We start from the raw sequence: 15814 nt of genomic DNA, 5'->3' as shown, positions 1-15814 counted from the left end.
TGGTAAGATGCTATTACAGGGAAGAAAAGGAATACAGAGGAAAAGGACCAGAAGCTCTCCCACCAAAAGTATGTGTATGTCCTTCTGGAAGATAGTACTTGTTACAGGAACCAGACCAAACCAAATTAATGCTTTATATTGTTATTGGGGAATATATGACAATTCCAATTGGTATTTATTTTGATTTGACAACCCAAATTAAAGGGGTCATTTTACTGACATTCAGTTTTCCCTAGTACCTCATCTGACCTTTGCTTTGGATTAACTCAACACCAACCGTGTGGTGGAAGGTATCTTATTGGCCAGAACTTCCGCCATATACAAATATATATGACTGATAGAAAGATAGAAATATAGCAGAGTTGTACAAAAATCTCAAATCAAAATGCCACATCTCCCATGTCTACCTCCAGCTCCAAGCATCTGTGTGTATGAAACCATTAAAGGTTGCAGGTGCAGGTCTGCATCATTTATTTTTGTGAAGGCGCTCATCTTCCCTGCCAAAGTAGAAGAAACTGGATGCTGTGAGTCTCCCTGGTCCCTTTCTTGCTTGTAGTTATATAAATCCTCTTGTACACCAAACTCTGTGAAGGCCACCATGTGCCAAATCTTGCTCATTTTCCTGGTACAGATAATCTTCAATGGGGTTACTTGTGAAATGGGAGCAGAACCGAGTTTGAGGGTGCAGAGGAGTTTGTTCAGTTGCTCCTTTCCCTAAAAGACTGTCTCATTCTTTCAACTGTGACTCACCAATTGGCCTGTTCAACTCCTATTGATACCAATGTGAGTTATGAGCAAATATTCAGGGCAGAATCTAACCTACCACATTTTCTTGAGCAGTGGAACATCTGGTCCACCTTGACCAAACCACTATAATAAGCCACAGTGCCAGTTAATCACTCTTTAAAGTGGTTGTAGACATTGATGTAGTGAACATTCACATTTGAGCAGAAACTAAAATACCACCTGCCTGCAACCTCTTCCTACTTTTTTCTTGCAACACCAGAGCAAAGCAGCAAATGTTAATTCTACCTGCCCTCAGCTGCAACTAAAGTGGTACATCCAGCAGCAGCACCTCAGATGTTACATAGAAATACCCACCCATAGCAGACATGATGCTTGGAGAATTAAGGCTAGTCATTTTCCTAGCATGCATCACTTTTCCTTCACTAAGTGTTCTTAGTTTTGAGATTTAAGATTTTTCAACTCCAATGAATTGTGTTGTGTCCTTGATTTTCTTTTACTTTCTTCTCTTCCCACTCCCACATTCTCATTGAGTTCTAATTTTCCCAGGCTTGCACCTGATCACAGGGATACCTATTTCCACTCATCCTTGTAATCCTCTTACTTCCCCAACCCATTACAAATTTGCAATTAGACAACCTTCTTTACCCACACCTATACCGTGGCCATCACAATTTAAAAAGCTTTATTAATGGATGTTTGTCGAGACTCTACTATCTCTGTCCCTATGAAATAAAAACAATCTGCACTTCACTTCAGTGTTAGAGTGCTGAGATATTTTTGTCTTATTCAGCAGTAAGCATCTGCCTGCAGCCAGAGTTAGGTGGACTACAGGGAAAACCATGAGATTAATTCAGTTTTGTGTGTCAGCATTTCAAAAAAAACAAATCAAATTTATTATTTCGCTTATGTAATGCACCCTCCCTACAATGCTCACTGTTATCTGGCTACAGTTAATACTATCACAGCTACCACTCATGTCTTGGGCCCCAACTCCATGTGTTCACATCTTAAATACTGTTTATAAAATCTACTTGTACTGATACCATTAAGGCTTTACAGTGACTCATTAAAAATACCTACCCTCAACTTTTTATAACTCCGCCATAAAATTTTGCCCCAAGTTGAATGTAGCTAAGAGGTATTTTCCCATCCCAACATGAGCCAAGAACAGAACATTAGCCTTAGTTTAATATTTCTTAACCTTAATGAGTCTGAACCCACTATTTGAATGTATCATAGTGACACCTATCATTAACATTGTCTCATATTTTCCATTAGAAGACCCTATTATCACTTGCTTCTAACTTTGCCAGACTAATTATTTGGGCTGGAATTTTCTGTGGTGTTTTTTTACCTCAGATTTAAGTGTTATGAAAAGTGTCAGCAAAGGTTGCTAAGCTGTTTACAGAATGATGTTGGGGGAAATGGTGTTTGCCAGCTATGACTACTCACCACTCCTGCAAATCAGAATCTAGGTGTCTCTACTTAAGTACCTAGGAAACAGGGAACATACAATTAGTGACAACGCATGAACATTTTGGTTTTAGTGACACCTAGCATCATAGAAACTCTCTGGCAGAGACAGGGTAGAAGCCAGTTCTCCAGGGCAGGATTCATCGCAGGGGTGGCCCTAGGCTAGCTGCCAGCATCTGGAGCCCTAGGAGAACCATGCAATCGGCACCCCTACCTCCAAACCCCTCAATGATATTGTGCCACCATTTGGTGCTCCATTTAACTTGGCGCCCTAGGCGACCGCCCAGTTCGCCTATATGGACAGGCCGCCCCTATTCATCTGCTTTAACCATCAGATCATCCTTAAGGCAACTTTATTCCTGAAACTTCCTAACTTTTTATTAAGGTGCAAAGCTAAGCACTGGTGTTCTTCTGTAAAGGAGAGAGAGAGAGAGAAAGAGGAAAAATACAACTCTCCACCCCAAAAAATCCATTATGGAATATCATAGACACCCAGATGGGTGATCATCAGGGTTGGAACCTTCAGATTCACCTCTTCCACTTAAGCTAATGGAGTAACTGATAACAATAGTGGGTTGTCATCCTCTATGTGGACCAGCACTAGGCAGGGATAGGACACTTTGCCAATGGGTGTCACGCATTTGCTGACAGCAGCAGAATGGTGAGACTTAGAATCCTGGATAGCATTACATGGTCTGGTGAGCAGATACTTTCCCCCATTGCTTGCAAACTTGACCCCTGTCTGTCCTCTCTTCCCCACCCTGGGCTCTTCATCCTAGTCTTCCATTCTTCAGGGTTTTCATCCCTGCCCCAGTCCTTTTGCCCCTCCATAGTCCCCATGACATTCCCAGTCTTCTTTCTCAACCACTTCAGTTCCCCTCCTCCCAGTTTCTTGTCCATTTTCTCTCTTTTCTGATCCCCATTCAAATCAAGCGGCTACCTCCTCCATATTTCCTAGTCCCAGCAGGGGTCATCAATAGCTCAGGAGAGACAACCTGCTTTCAGTTCTGGTGCTGAGCCTGCAGCCACCCACAGCTGCAATGGCAGGGTAAGCCCAGTTCACAACCATGTGAACCCCAGGATAGAGCATGTTCAGTGCAAATAGAATCTTTAGGATATGTACCTACAGTCTTAAGTCTCTGCTGAGTTTGTATAAATTGTGATTTTTTCAAAGATTTCTAACTCGGCCAGATTTGAGCAGATTTTCACAGGAATAGCAAAGGCATATATCCCTGGCGCAAATATCACCCTTTATCAAATGTCAAGCCCCTGCTCCAAAGCAAGGGGAGAAGGTGAGAAATAATAGAGCGTCTCAAAAAAAATCACCGGGTTTTTTTTTTCAACATGGGCAAAACAATGCTATTTTTCTCCTACCTTTAGTCTCAAACACCTGAACCATTTTGACTGAAACTACAGCAGTAAAATTCCATATCAGGCAGCCATGCAGCATGGAAAATTTCAGTCCAAGTGGTTAAGATTTGGCCATGTTGTAAGCAACTGAAAAACAGGATCTTATCATAGAAAGTGTCCAGCAACCTTAATAGGCAATGCTACCAGCCTTTTCTGTAATTATATTCTACTCTCAGTTCATATGTACAACTCAAACAGTTGCACAAACAGAGGGAGAAGCAAATGGTCATTCACATAATGGAAACGCCAAACTCTAACTACACTATCTATAATAATTCAATGTAATTTTAAAAAAAACCTTACAATTTGTTAAATTATAAGAATATAGTACAAGATGTTAAAATGCAGGCATGTGAACTGCATTCTGTCAGTTACATCCCTTTATTAAGTAAGCAATTGGCATTATGGCATCTGGGCTGGGTTTGGTTTCCAGAGGCTCTTACTTTGTTACATTCTTGGGGGAGAGACACAAGTGGTGATCTCTTCCAATGAAGGATTAGAAAAATAAAAGAAGAGTTTTATCAATAGACTTGATCTAGCCAGCCAGCATAACCCAATGTCACCTGAATGCAAGGTCAGAGTTTTGCCTCATTCTATATTGATCAAATCTAGCATCTAAGTGAGTTGGTATGCCAAGACTGCATGGTGGCTCCCCATTTAAAAAAAATGTGTACTAAACTGCATGTTCATCTAGAGGTCATTGAGATCCATATTCAGCTTTTCTGACAGAACCGTGACAGTACTTAAAACAGACGCTTTCCTAGAAAAATTGTGCCAGGTACATTGTTTAATTTTACAAATCACTCATAATTAGAACTGTGGGAAACTATGGGTCTAAACCACCAGAGATGTATGTAAACTGCTTTTTCTGTTTAGGTGCATGCCTCACTTTATTCTAGCCTAAATTTTGCTTTGAACTTAATGTTGTGTGGGAGGGACTCTCAAACCTCAAAGCAAAATTCAATCAAAACTTCTGAATTCCATTGCAACAAGGTGGGGGTTTTTTCACTCAAAAACATCACAAGAGACCTTGCAGGTAGGCACTTCTTGACATTGCTGTGAACATCCACACAGGTTTGGAAGCAAAAATGTAAAGTAACTCAGATTCATTTGACACTGAAGATGCCCTGTCTGTCTGTTTGGGGCAGTGGCATAGCGAGGGTGCTATGCACCCAGGGACAAAGGCAAAATTTGCACCCACCACCGTGCAGCAGGGCCCCGAATCTGGTGCATGGCTGAGCCCAACCCTGGGAGGGGGGGTGGGGAGCTTGTACCACCCACATCCTCCCCCAACCCCTCCAGTTTGGGGCCAGACCCCCACATGCACTAACCTGCCAGCGGAGATGGAGGAGGGTCGAGCTGGGGGAGGAAAGGTGAGGAGGAGGCTCCAGCAGGTGATGGCAGGCGGAGAAGGAGCAGGCGGGATGACAGGGGGAGCAGAGGGTGTCAATTTGCACCCCCCCCATGTTGTGCCAGGGGGGCAACTATCCCCCACTTTCCCCTCACTACGCTATTGGTTGGGGGGGGTTGGGGTTTATTTTTGGTTTTGGGGGTACTGTTTGCCAGTGAAAAGATTTTTGTCATATATCCCCCACAGAACATTCCTTGTAAGTTGCCTCGCTATGCAGTGATACCGTAGCTACCACACACACACACGCCATATGGCTGGGAGTGCACCCCACAGCCAGCTCCCACTTTGCATGCTAGACCTGCAGGCCTGCCAGAACTGCAGTGGTTCCTCTTGGTGCTGGGGAGCCAGAGTGAGATGGACCCCAGACTTGCCAGCAGGGAGAGGAAGGCAGGAGCTCCGGGGAAGAGAATAGTAGGGGGCCGTCTTTAGTGCGTGAGGGTACGTCTACACAGCAGTGTTATTTTTTGGAATAACTGATGTTATTCTGAAATAATATAGTGCGCGTTTACATTACAAGCCTTTATTTCAAAATAATGTCGAGCTGGAGGACTTCTCACTCTTACTCCTGTAGCCCTCATTTTATGAGGAGTGGAAGGAAGAGCATTCTTCTTACGACTTCCTGCTGTGTAGAAAGCGCCAAAAGCCAAATTAAGCTATTTCAACTTAAGCTACGCAATTGATGTAGCTGGGGTTGTGTAGCTTAATTCAACTTTAGCCCTGCTGTGTAGGCGTACCCTGAGGGGGCCATTGACTGGGTATTTCCCCAGAGGAAGCATCTCTAGGACAGCCTAACCCACTTGTCTTCAAGCTTTTTAAGCATGAGATCACTTTTTGAATTAAAGTGTAATCCAAGATCTACCAGAAACCTAGACGTAGCCTGAGAGGGCTGCTCGCCAGTAGCTAAATCAGGGCTATTTTCAAGTCTAAACATGGTCTAAAGGCTTACTACATTGCTGCCAAAAATCACCTGAAGACTGTTGCGTGAGCCCCAGTGCTTTGACTTGTAGTGGTAAAGAATTGGATACTCAAAAGGAAAAAGACAGGCAAGGAGACTGGAGAAGGACAGAGGTGGGAGAGAGAGAACAGTTTAATAATTCTGTTTGTCAAAGTGAAAAAAACAAGTCATGAAACACAATTTAAACACAAGCCAACTTTTCGGTCTCCCTGCTACCTACCTAGTTCTACTTTCATTAAATTGGCAAGTCATGCTTGTGTTTGCTACTGCTTACACATGTTTTTATGGTTCAGCTTCAGTGATGTCTTATCAGTCCTTGGCTAGTTCAAGTTACGTGCGTCCCACAGCGCTGGGACTTGTTAGATAAGGACAGATGGGGGTGGGAGCCTAAAAACAAGTGCAATACCAAAAGAGCTAAAGCTTTCAGTAATACATTTCTAGTTCCTACGATTTTAGGCAATGAAAATTCAACCCCCTGTAGTCCTGTATTGAAGTTGCTCTGTGGAAAAAAAGGACTTCTAAGGGAGTACACCTGCTACAGATTGTTTTGATGTTTCACTCATCCAGGGAAGGCCGCCTTTATAATAATCATATTTTATCTATCTTCTAAATTTACAGCATATTAACACGGTTGTCATTTTCCAGCTTTCACCATAAACTGTAAACCTCAATGGGTAATTTTCCTGAATAGAATATGTGTAATTTCTCCATGCGTTTATACCTACCTCCTGGATCTATGTAGTTCTATAGCAATTTACTTGCTTCCTTAAACACACATACAGACACAAACCAGAGAACAAAGACAAACCTACCGTAAATCTCATTTTCAGGCTAAATGGAAGGCTGTGATATTAGATGTCATCTTCTCCCTCCTTCATCTCCCCCTCCCCCCTTATTTGGAGGCTGTACTAGCTTTTTAAAAAAAGCGGGGGGGGGGGGGAAGTATACCACATTTTTGAGACAAATGTTACAGCTCGCTGAATGATATGTGTGCTCTTTATGTTTATGAAACCACCATCTAGCAAAAAACAGCAGCCTAATATTTTGACATGAAGGTCATTTGAAAGTTTTACTGCCTGCAAGCCTGATCCATTTTGTTGACAAAAGGCTCTCTCAGGGCTCTTTAAGGTGCCCCAGCCTGTTTGACTTTCTCTCTGTCTAGCATTTCTGTTTCCTCTACTCACCCCCTCCTACCAGACTAATTATCAGCTCATTATGACTGTCCTAATGAATTATGTTACAGCATTAAGAAAGGGTTTGGAATAAATGCTCATTTAAGTCTGAGGGGGGAGGGACAGATAGAGATTATGGCTTCTATCAACACTGCCTGCAGCGTCTAACTCGATCTGACCAAGCTCAACTCAGTCGAAACCCCCACTGCCCCCACCACAAAAAATCATAAATATTTCATTTGAAATGAATTTTAGATGGATATAAATGTGCTCTTGGGAGGAATTGGCTTCCTAAAACTCATTGGCTCCACAGAAACAAATTCTCTAGAAGGTTATGCCGTGAGCATGTCTGAGCGTATGCTCTGGCTGGTGCTATCATTGGTACAGGTGTGGGTGGATGGGAAGGGGAAGGGTATAGAAGAACACACTATATTCTCTATGGGTACATCTACACAGCAGTGTTATTTTGAAATAACTGACATTATTCCGAAATAACAGAGTCCGCATCTACACAGAAAGCCATTATTTCGATGTAGTGTCAAAATAATGTTGAGCTAAAAGACTTCTTACTCCAACTCCTGTAACCCTCATTTTATGAGGCGTAAGGGAAGTCGGAGGAAGAGTGCTCTCTCAGACTTCCTGTTGTGTGGACAGCGACAAAAGCCGAGTTAAGCTATTTTGGCGTAAGCTACACAATTAACATAGCTCAAGTTGCATAGATTATTTCGGCTTTAGCCCCACTGTATAGATGTGCCCTAAGTCTGATCAAAGGACAACCAAATAGATTCAACGGCAGTAGTAATAGTAATAGTTAAAATTGCCTCTCTCTCTCAATTTGGTCTTATGAAATAAGACAGAATACCCCCATGGATACATTTATTATTATAACTTAAGTTAGCTCTTTCTAGCTTTCCACTAGCAATGAAATTTCTTCCTCTTGCCTTCAACTGGTCTTTTGCCTTAGTTAAAAGCTAGAATTAATAAACAAATGGTGGTGTTATATTTTAAAGCAGAGGTGGAGAACCTATAGTCCAGGGGCTGGATTCAGTGGCCCCCACAGGGCTGGCATGTATGTGTTTGTGAGTGTGGGTGTTGGAGCACCAAGCCTCACTGGCTGGAGTCAGGAAAGCTGGGGCCAGATCTGGCAAGTTGAGGAAGCAGCTCTACGTGCTGCTGTTCCTCTTTTTCTTCTCCCCTCGGCTGGGGAAACGGCCATACGTCAAAGTGCTAGATGGAGACTTTCCCCCCACCTCTCTGATTGGCTGTAATTGTGGCAAATGGGAGCAGCGGGGGGCAGTTCTTGGGAGCACTGGGGACATGGGAGGAGGGGATCCATGTGCAGCCTCAGGGCGCTTCGCAAGGTAAGCACGCCCCATTGCCCAGACCCTGCAACCCCCTCCCGCCCAGATTCCCTACTCCAATCCCTAGCTCACTCCTGCACCCTCCTCGCTGCCAGACGCCACACCGTGATTCCAGGCCTGCACCCTACCTGTCAGCCCTTCCACTCTCCCAGATGCAACAACTCCCAACCCAATCCTATGCCCTCCCTCCTGCCAAGACCCCATATCTCAAGCCCACTTCCCAGCAGCCCCCTCCCACACACTGAATTCCTTGTTTTTGGCCCCAGAGCCTAGGGGAGCCTACAAAATCTATTAACCCAGACCCCCCGTAGGCTCTGTTGTGTGAGGGGAATGTGGGAATATTGGGGGGGGAGGCGGAGTATTAGTGAAGGGTTGGGGTTTTTTGGTTTTTGGTTATTTTGCTTCCAACTGACTCTTTTTTCCTGTGGGTCTAACTTTTAGCTCTCATTCCTTCAACAGATTTTCATGACGAGAGTAGCTCTTCTACACATCTCCTTTTCTCTTTTGATTATCATTATCTTTTGATTATCATTTATGTTGGGCTAAATCCTGAAATCCATATTTAGTCCTCACTCAGGCAACAATCCAGCTTGAGGAAGTACAGTAAAAGCTGTGTTATATGGCACTTTACCAATCAGAAAGCTTTACAAACTAGCATGTCTAATCTTCAACAGGGCCCGGTTGGTGTGGAACAGGCAGGCTCTGTGAGGGGGTCACTCACCACCGTAGCGGGGGTCCATCGTCTGTCCCCCGGAATCAGTCCATTCCACCCGCACAGGCCTCCGCTCACGTGGCGTTTCCCCTCTGGAATCTTCTGGTCGCGTTGCTCTCTTCGCCACACTGCCCTCCGGCAGTGCCCAAGTCACTCGCTCTGAGCCCCCCCTTCCGGGGGCTTGGTGTCTCTCCAGCAGGCCTTGCCGTAGGCCTAGCAGGCTGGCCGGGTGGCTGTCCAAGCGCCCTGGCCCTAGCTCCAGAGAGCGTCCTGCTCCCTCGGCAGCCAGGCTCACACTCCCTTTGCTGAAGCAGCCCTTCCCTTTTATAGCTCCCAGCTGGGCCTTAATGGGCCAACGCCGCCCAGCTGGGCTGAACTCCCCGGGCCTGCTCCAGGCTGGCGTTTGGCTCTTAAAGGGCCAGTACAGGGCAGCTGCCCTGCTACAGGCTCCCTATCTGGTGCTGCATGGCTCACCAGAAGTGCTGACATTTCCCTGATACGCCTAGGCAGGGGAAAAGTTGCATGGGCTCCATGAGCTGCCCTGACTCTGCCCCCTCACGCTGCAGCTCCCATTGGCTGGAAACCACAGCTAATGAGGTCTGCAGGGTGGGGCCTGCAAGTGAAGGCAGCACTCAGAGCCACCTAGCTGCACCTCTGACTCGGTGCAGTAGAAACATTCCACTGCTTGTAGGGAGCTACCTGAGGTGATTGCTGCCTGGATCTGGAATGCTAAAACCCTTCCCACACCTCAACCTTCTACCCTGAATCCCTTCCCATACCTAATTTCCGTCCCAGAGCCTGTGCCCTGCATTCTTCCCACACTCCCATCCCAGAACCCTCCCACACTCATACTCCATCCCACTTAGTTAACTGGAATTTTTGCCATACCAGAATCCCCTGTTCCTCCGACATACTAGACAACAAACTTTTACTGTACTGAGGAAACACTGATGAAGGATATTAGAATTTGATCTAAAGCATCTGTTTACCCAGTGCTGTACAATAAGTACAGTAAAGCCAAAAAAGTGTCCATACTTTGAAGACATTACATTCTAAGTAGACATATCCTGACCCAGAAAAAAAAGCAAAAATAAGACTATTGTAAGAAAGCTTTGTATGTATCTTTATTTTAATCAAATACCTTTGGCTCATCATAGTTTTATGTTGTTATAGATAAGCCAGAATCCAGCAACACTTATCCATGTGAGTAGCCCTGTGGAATTCAACAGGAGTAAATCCATGTTTGCAGAACCAAGACCTTGCTTTATAAGCAACTGTACATATTAAACAGAAAATATTTACCGTCTGAGGCAGCTAAGACCATAACCTGACCTCCTGCCATTCTATATTGTGAGAGCTCTATGTAATTAACTTCAGATTTGATGAAGAATCATTAAAAGCCAACCAGTTAATAGTGATTGCTGAATTAGCCTCTGGTTACATTTATGTGTTGCAGTTTTCCCAATACTCATTTTGAAGATGGTATGATTCCCTGAAGAAGACAACAGCAGAAATCTTTATTGTTGGAAAAGTGTTAAAACCTTGCCTGTATTGCATTTTTTTAATGGATTCATTGTCACTAAGCAAGAGTAAATATCCATGTAAGCCTATTAGCGGACATTTCCATGCAAACCTCAAAACCTTTTTAGCAGCAAAAGTAATAATTTAAGCTGTCTCTTGAAATAAGAGGCCATGGACAACAAGGGCCTTAGTGCTTTAAGAGCTGTCAGTAATTGGCTACTTTCTTAGCAAATGCTTAGCTCCTCTGATCCAGCTTGCACTCTTAAAAGCAGCTACTTTCTAGCAAAGACTGAGAGCGGGTTTTTTTTCCCCATACACCAGAATTTAGGAAACTGCAGAAACTGCCTTCTATTCGTCATGCACTCACTAGCCTCTGCCCCATCCCACCAAAATTGGGTGTGTATTTATACAGAGTATATATTATATATACACATGATATTAAAGAGAAGCATTTTCCACAATAAAAGACAAGCTAACGGGCCAAGCAGTAGATTAGTCTTATCACTCTTCTGCAGTAACCAGGGGGAGAGAGAGGGAAAGAGAGCAAAGCAATTTCTGCCAGAGCTGCAGATGACAAAGCTGTTGCATGACAAACAAAAAAAAAATAAAGCGAATTTTTCCTCTCTTTCTCCAACTCATTCCCCCTTCAGCTTCCTGTTTGTTTGTTAAGTTTGGCCTTTTGTCTTTTTTTCCTTTAAAAAGACAAAGACGTGACTGAAGTGGGAGAGGAGGAACAGGAGTGGGAAATGTCCCCCTCCTGCCTGTATTGAGCAAAAAGGTGTCAGCAGTGGAATGACAGAAGCCATCAAGCACCTGACAGGAAGGCAGGCGGGTGAATTGGGCGGACACCGTATCAGCTGGGGCCATCAGCACGTTCTGCCGCCTATCAGTGCTGTGCCTGGCAGCTGGGGAGATACATTTAGATAAAGCAGCCAGCAATCATTGATAACAAGTCCCTCAAATGTCAGGCAGCACAAAGGGCAGCATTGATTGCTGCTGTACAGCCCGCCTTTCCTTTTCTTTGGCGCTCTATTTCCCCCCCCCCCCCCTCCTCTTTTTAATATAACAAAGACTCTGGCTGGGATAATCTGCCAGCAGAAAAGGCCATTGTGCTGCTACATGTATTGTGTTATTCACTAAATAGAATTTATCAACATTTCTCCAATTCCCTTTCCTTCCCCCCCTCCCCACTTTCTTTCTCCATTTCCCAACAGCTCCCCAGCTTCTTCCTCTCAGCTATTGGTATGCTCAATCCAGGGACAAACAGTAACTCCCACACCAGACATGGGGCTCTAGTCACCTGTGGGCTTCCTCCTCCCTCTTCCACAGTTTTGGTCCAAGTGTCCAAAGCGAAAGCTGAAATCAACTTTTATTTACCCCATAAAACAGAAAAAGCATAGGGTAGAAACATCTCCCATTTTATAAAGCGAATCAAGATTTGGATATTTGCTACTAATTCTTCCAAGAAGATTATAGATAGTTATACTGTATTTATCATCACAGTATCTGAGCACCTTCCTAGAGTGCGTTAAACAATGTGACTACACATGTCAAGTGTTTGTTCTCTCATCCTCACCTCAGAGAGAGAGAGAGAGAGGCATGCAGAATGGAGTGTCTTGTTTTGAGGGGGTGGTTGTTCACTATACCTTTTGCTATGTGTTTATAGAGAAGGCCAGGTCAAAGAAATGCACCTTGCACTTAGCACTGAAGGTGGTGAAAATTAGGACAGTCCTGGGAGGGAGGGTACATTCCACAGTCTCAAACTGCCCTTGGAGGAGGTGCCTGCTCACCTGCCCAGACAAGCTTTACTCTCATTGTCGAGAGTTTCATCATGCTAGGAGAGCGAAGTTGTCAATCATGGTATCTTTGTCCTGGAGCTTTAAACTGTCTATTAGGTACGTTAGGCCCAGGCTGCGAAGCTCTTTGAAGATAAGAGCTGAGACTTTGAACTTGATTTGGAACTCTCTGGGAAGGCAGAGTAAAGAGCATTAGACAGATGTGATGTGCGTGCTGGAGTTGTGTTGCTGAGGAGACACACTGCAGCATTTTGAACTAGTTTGAGTTTCCTAAGGGCTGAAGATTTCATGCCCAGGAATTGCTGTATGTAGTCCAGGTGACAAAGGCATGAATAACTAAGGCGAGGTCTTTGTTCACCAGGATGAGACAGCATCTCCTAGCCACCTGGAGAGGGTAGAAAGTATTACCTATCGCCCTTGCAACACGATACCTCAGCGTCAGCAAGGAATCGAAGAGGATTCTCCTTTGCCTACCACCATCATGTCTGCTCTGTTTGGGTTAATCTTGATGTTTCCTCTCTACACCGTTATCCAAGCCTGGCCCTGAAGGGCTATGAAAACTCACAGCCACTGGTCTCTCAACTCTTTGTGAGAACTGATCAATTCACAGCACCATGCAGGCTGCTACCACCAACAGGGCCACCAGAAGTGCTATTTCAGCCAGCTGTCTGCAGCCAAACCAGGATCTCTGCCTACCAGCTGGTGTGGCCTCTTCCTGTGGCTGCTAGATGAGGGGAAACAGCTCCACAGTGAGATGTGTGACCTAGTGAAGTGAACTCAGACCAAAGGATTCCTGCCTTAGCACCACTGTCCTTCATAGACTTTTTTGAACTCTTCTCTTTCCATTTCCCCATCTGTAAAATGGGCATAATATATCATTTCCATGCCCATCTCTGAGGATGAGCTGCAGCGACCAACCAGTTGGCATTTGTAACATGCTCTGTTCATGCTAAAGTTCCCCAGAATGTTCACAAAAACTGAGACGTGCTATACCTCCAGCTTATTTTCAAGACTCTCCGTTTACCACAAGGCTATCTTCCTTTTCAGTGACAAACAACGGAGGAAGGGTCACGTCTATTGTAGAGAGGCTCAATGGCTAGGCATGTGCTCTGCACTCAGCTTAATCCTCTCCTTTTTCCACTGATGTGAATTTCAAGCCCAGTTTTGGCTTTCGTAATGAACAGATTGTTCCCAACTATTATGGAAAGTACAATCCTTGACACTTATAATCACCATTTTAATTATTATAATTTTAGAACTTGTGCTTCATCACTAGTAGGACTCAAATAAAAAAGTATTGTGTCCCCAGAGATATAAATGAAAAGTGGCTTTTGTCTCAAATGTTTGCTATAATTTTGGCTATTTGATCTGAGGCAGTTTTATGCTTTTATTATTTTAGCTGTGTATGCTTTGCATGTAAAACCTTTCGGGTGGGGAGGGGGAGGAACACACATTGATGTCCAGATCCAAATTGCAGGATACATCCCAAGTAAGCAGCTGCACTGGGAGCACTTATGATACAAGCTAGAGCCCTCCTCAGGGACCAGAGAATAGCTGCTGAGCTCATCCACAATCACTAATGCAATCTCTAAGCTGCAGCAGGACTTGTGGCTCCTAAAGCCTCTGTTCTACAGGGATAGGAGGAAATTCCCAGAAGATCCATGCAGTGATAGATCCACCAGCTCCCCACACCTTCTGTGCCAGAAGCACAGCCCTGTAAAACACCAGGGGTACAGAGCACATGCCCAGAGCTGTAACTCTCTAACCCACTTCCTTCCCTATACAATGGAATTGTACTTTCTTCCTCAGCTGCCAGGGGATGCCTGCAGTAAGATTGAAGTAGGATTTGCCCCTGCATAAAAACAATGATTAATTCAGGAGGGTGTCAGGGGCACGGCAGAGGGATGTTCTGGTTCAAGGAAATGAAGAGTTGCAATTTGAAAGATCATTGGAGGATGCTGTGTTTGCAACTGAGGAATGAGAGGGAGAGAATGTGTCTTTTCAGAAGTGGTTTCTTTGATCAGAGTCATTCACTCCGGAGAATGGAATATTGAATTCCTTTTGTAGTCAGGCCATGCTTAAGCAGTTTTGAGTCTGGCTGCAGTCTGCAGACTTGTGAAACATGAGTAACCCTCTCCCATCTTCCCCCCTCCCCCTTCTTCTTTCTTCCTTAGCTTAGGGACTTTCAGAGGGTATCACGCAACTTGACCTAGGAAAGAGGACTTTGTTAACTTGTTTGAACATTGATCATGCACGCATGGCCTTACAGGGGAATATGGTGGTACCATCACTGGTGATTAGAATGAATGTGTCTCCATCAGTGTAGGGGTATAGGATGTGGTGGAAAGGAAAGGACATGTCACGGAATTTAGAATTCGGATGGATTTCTGCAACTGAAGGGAAAATACCTGAAACAGGGATGTATTAAACTCTCCTGGATCAAGAAATAAGTTTGCAGTTCAGCTTTCAGTGAGTGTCTGGTTTTTGTTTTGTTTTTTCAATTATCCTGCATGCCTGTTAATGCTGATGTAACCAAGTCTGCCAATTTTTCCTTTGCAACTTCTATTTTCAAGAGGACAAGAAGGCCTGCTAGATAGTTTAGGAGCTATTTGAAGAAAAACTCCCAATTCCTACACCAGACAGAATCCTCGCACAGCTTTTTCTCAGCAGACAGAAGGCGGCCACATCCCTTTTCTGGCTGCTTGTCTGGGTGGCTCAGCCACTGCCTCACCATATTTGTCTCCCTTGCCAACACCGAAGACCGGCCTTTGTTCCAAAGCTTTTCATGAGACCAGGCCGGACATAAGTAGATAGCCAAGCCTTTAAAAGCTGTTTCCCTCAAAGCCACCAATACAAGGAGTAGTGATCTTATTATATTGTGGAAGCTGCTCACGCAGGGAACAATGCCCCACTGTGCTAGTCACTGGATGTGTGTATACATATACTGCAAAGAGTCCTTGCCCCAAAGGGCTTACAATCTAAGGCCTTGTCCACAAAATCTGACAAACTTTTCACTATAATTAGGGTTGCCAGGTGTCCAGTTTTCGCCCGGTTTCCGATAATTGCGTTTTCTCTCTGATAAAAAAAAAAAAAAAAAAAAAACACAGAAAATACCGGACATGTAAAATGTCTGGTATTTTCTGTTTTTCTTGATTGGAAGGCTGGCGGGGACATTCTTCCCCTGCTGTGTCTGGCGGGGGTGAGGACAGCTGGGAACGTGGGATTTTTTTCCCCCGCAATGTTTAGGACTTTTTGT

The 15814-nt window shown here is 44.4% G+C and overlaps 1 long non-coding RNA gene across 2 annotated transcripts in view; it reads right to left on the bottom strand.

Moving 5' to 3' along the window:
- The window catches only part of LOC112544034 (uncharacterized), a 67156-nt gene extending 57251 nt beyond the window's left edge, over positions 1–9905 (bottom strand). The window contains exons 1-2 of one of the 2 annotated variants that reach the window (XR_012902756.2): positions 6809–8781; positions 2200–2240 (exon numbers count right to left, since the gene is read on the bottom strand). This is a non-coding gene — a long non-coding RNA (uncharacterized LOC112544034). Of the gene's footprint in view, positions 1–2199; positions 2241–6808; positions 8782–9250 lie in introns of those variants that run through there. The other variant, XR_016349225.1, reaches the window with a different exon arrangement.
- Between the last annotated feature and the right edge of the window lie 5909 nt (positions 9906–15814).

The sequence above is a fragment of the Pelodiscus sinensis genome, chromosome 3 (assembly GCF_052426305.1).
Source record: "Pelodiscus sinensis isolate ZL-2025 chromosome 3, ASM5242630v1, whole genome shotgun sequence".
Lineage (NCBI taxonomy): Eukaryota > Metazoa > Chordata > Testudines > Trionychidae > Pelodiscus > Pelodiscus sinensis.
The sequence above is the reverse complement of the archived record's forward strand: the minus strand, read 5'-3'. Positions and strand labels throughout refer to the sequence as shown.